We start from the raw sequence: 3,953 nt of genomic DNA on the forward strand, positions 1-3,953 counted from the left end.
GAGTCCCAATCAAAGTTGCAAAATCAGCAGAACGAGAAAAATATGCACGAGCCTGCGTTCAAATCAATCTCGAACTCCCAGTGATCAAGAAACTCTTGGTTGATAGCTATGAATATGAGGTTGAGTATGAGAGTCTCGATTTGATTTGTGAGAGTTGCTCATGCTTTGGCCATGGCACTAAAACTTACAAGCACCAAGAACAAGTGGCGGCACCGAACCATGGGGTTAGCACAAGGGAGGAATGGACCACTGTTATGAGGAAGGGAAAAAAGAAATTGGGCTAACAGGGTCACGGGCCCAAACTGAATCATACTAAGCAAATGAATAAAGAAATGGGTTTGGATCTCCATCAATTAATGTTCGAAAAAAGAGAACTCCGGGTCAGGTAAAAGTTCAATTCTCTTCCCAGATTGCCACTTCATCAAAGAGCCAAGGGCCTTTGAACCCATAGCAGCAAACTCCCGCACTGAAGTCTGTTCATAAAAGGTTCCGGCCAGCTTCACTCTAATCATCTCCGGAAGGGGCAAATGAGAGAGTCAAAGCAGGCATTTCTCAGCATGGCCAAGGTGAGGCTTCCTCAACAAAAGATATCACATCTCAAGCCCCCATGGCGACTTAGATGTTGCTGTCTCCGTGCCATTACTTTTGTTTATTTGTTATGGATTGCTACAACCTTATTATGTGGAATATTAGAGGTGCCTCCAACAAGGTGGCACGAGTTCACTGCAAGTAATTGGTTAGAAAATTTAATCCCTCCTTTTTCATTTTAGTTGAAACGCATTCTATTTTTTTTCAATTTAAAATATTTTTGGAAAAATCTAGGTTTTCATGCTTTTGGTGTTGTGGAAGTCGTAGGGGACATAGGTGAAATTTAGTTTTTTTCCTCTAATCCTAGTCTAAAGTGTAGAGTGATTGATCAGTTTGAACAATGTATAAATGTGGCTATTAGCTCCAGTTCTTCTGAGTGGTTTTGCAGTGTTGTGTATGCTAGCCCTTAAGTTGGTAGGAGATCTTGTCTTTGGAATCATTTAAGCAAGCTAGCAAGCCAGATTGATGGCCCTTGGCTTGTTTTTGGGGATTTCAACAAGGTTCTTAGACTAGAAGAGGTGAAGGGTGCTCTCTTTTATCCCCAACGTGTTGAGCGGTTTGCCTCTATTCTGGATGACTGCAATTTACTAGAGCCGCAAATAATCAAAAGGAGATTTTCCTGGTATAGACGTATTCAACACCATAAAGACAATGCTAAGAAGCTTGATCGTGTCTTGCACAATGCGAAATGGCTAGACTTTTTTTTTTGAGGCTTATTTAGAGATTCTTAATAGACTTCATTCTAACCACTACCCGACTCTTATTCGTTGTAATGGCTGCCCTCAAAACAAAGCAAATCGTCTCTTTAGATTTCAAGCAGCTTGGTCAACTCATCCCATGTATAAGAATGTTATTAAGGAAGCTTGGCATCCCAAGTCTTCTTGCTTTTCCTCTAAGCTGCAACATGTTCAGGATGATTCTTTGGAATTTAATTTGAAGGTAGTCGGTAATATCTTTGCTAAGAAAAAGGAGCTTGAGAGATATATTAGTAAGATTCAGAGGCGTCTAGAAGAGGTTGATATTCTTTCCTTTAGGGTTAAAGAAAAGGAGCTTAATGATGACTATAATCGTATTCTCCTGCAAGAAGAGCTTTTTTGGTTTCAGAAATCTCGAGAACAATGGGTTAAATTTGGAGACCGTAATACAAAATTTTTTCACTTACAATCAGTGATTAGGAGGAAGAACAACAAAATTAAGGGGCTGTTTGTGGGTGACAGTACGTGGTCCTTTAACTCTTTTGTTCCTCAAGTTAAAGCTGTTTCTTTTTTCAAGAACCTTTTTTGCTCTGTGAAAGATATTGATTTGTACTGCATGGGTGATGTTCCTCTTCTGACTCTTAGCCCAAATGCCCGTGAGAATCTCACTACTCCAGTTTCTTTCTCCGAGGTCAAAGCGGCTGTCTTTGGCATGAACTCCTTTAAGGCTCCAAGGCCAGATGGCTTTCAAGCCTTTTTTCAAAGGAATATTGGGATATTATTGGAGCGGATATCTGGCATCTGGTTAGAATAGCCTTTGCGGGTGGATACTTTAACCTAAAACTTATGGAGACTCTTATTATTTTGATCCCTAAGATAGAACCGCCTACGTTTATGAAAGATTTCAGTCCTATTAGCCTATGTAATGTGGTATACAAAGTCATTACGAAGGTGTTTGTTAATCGCTTATGACCCTTCTTGAAAGAGATAATTGGCCCCCTCCAGGGTGGTTTTATCCCAGGAAGGGATACTTCGGATAATGTCATTATTGCCCAAGAAGTACTGCATTTTATGAAGCATGCGAAGTCAAAAAAAGGTACGCTGGCTTTCAATATTGATTTAGAAAAAGTGTATGATAGAGTTGACTGGCGGTTTCTTGAGCATTCCCTGATGAGTTTTGGTTATCCTGCCCCCTCGGTTAGGTTTATTATGTCTTGTGTCAAAGCCTCTTCTCTATCCATCATTTGGAATGGTTCTAAACTCGACAATTTTTCTCCTAATAGAGGGCTCTGTCAGGGTGACCCCATGTCCCCATACTTATTTGTCATTTGTATGGAGCAGCTTGCCTGTTATATTTCCAAGTTAGTGAAAAATGTGTTGGGATCCGGTAGCTATTTCTAGAGGTGGCTCGAGAATATCGCACCTTATGCTCGCTAATGATCTGATGTTGCTTTGTAAAGCAAAAAAAGCTCAAGTGCAAGTTGTGATGAACACTCTTAGCAACTTTTGTAAAGCCTCAGGCATGAAGATCAACCTTGAAAACTCTAAAGCTTTGTGATCCAAGAATGTCACCAATAGAAGAAAAGATTTGTTCACTAGGGTATCTTCCATCCGGTTCACCTAAGACTTGGGGCGGTATCTTGGTGTGAATTTGAGTCATTCGAGGACGACCAGGGCTACTTTTAATAATATCCTGGACAAGATTAGAGGGCGTTTTGCTGGCTGGAAAGGCAGTCTCCTTAACAAAGCGGGTAGATTGTGTCTCATCAATGGTGCGGTATTTTATAACCCACAAACTAACTGGCAAGTGCACCGGGTCGTACCAAGTAATACCTTACGTGAGTAAGGGTCGATCCCATGAGGATTGATGGACTAAGCAACAATGGTTAAGTGATTGGCTTAGTTAGACAAACAAAAAAGAGTGTTTGAATGTTCAAAGAGCATTAAACAGTAAATTAAGAATTTCATAAAGCAAGCAGCAATGAGTTGGGAATAAAATATAGAGAAAACAGTTAAGGTTTCAAAGTTATCTATTTTTTCGGATTGACTTTTCTTACTAACTAATTCAATTATGCAAGATTTAATTCATGACAAACTATATGTTACTAGACCCTAATTCCTTAGACCTTCCTAGTCTCCTCTAAAATTCATTAACTGCCAATTCCTTGGTCAATTAATTTCGATTAGAGGGTGATGATCAAATTCCAGTTTATATGCCACATGAATCCTAATTATCTAAAAATAAGGGGATTATATGTCACGTATCCCGTTAAATACAAACAATTAGAAATTCAGGATAATATGTTTTCAAGCTGTTGTTCAAGTAAAGAGCTTTTCCAAGTTTTATAAGAACTCAATTAGAATATGGGTCATACTTCTGTTCCACCCAAATACATAAAATAAAGAACGAAAACAATTATTGAAATATAAATCAAAACATGGATTAAATTAGAAAGATCAAACGAATCAATCCATACAAATAGATAGAGCTCCTAACCTTAACAATGAAAGATTAGTTGCTCATGGTACAGAGAAGAAAACTAGGATTCTGGTAAAATGTACAGTGTTCCAATCTGATGGCATCTAAATTCCTATTTATAACTAATCCTAATAAATTTAAAATCTAATTATCTACAATTAAAAATAACATCTTTTCCTAAAAATAAGACT

Source organism: Arachis duranensis, chromosome 10 (assembly GCF_000817695.3).
Source record: "Arachis duranensis cultivar V14167 chromosome 10, aradu.V14167.gnm2.J7QH, whole genome shotgun sequence".
Taxonomy (NCBI): domain Eukaryota; kingdom Viridiplantae; phylum Streptophyta; class Magnoliopsida; order Fabales; family Fabaceae; genus Arachis; species Arachis duranensis.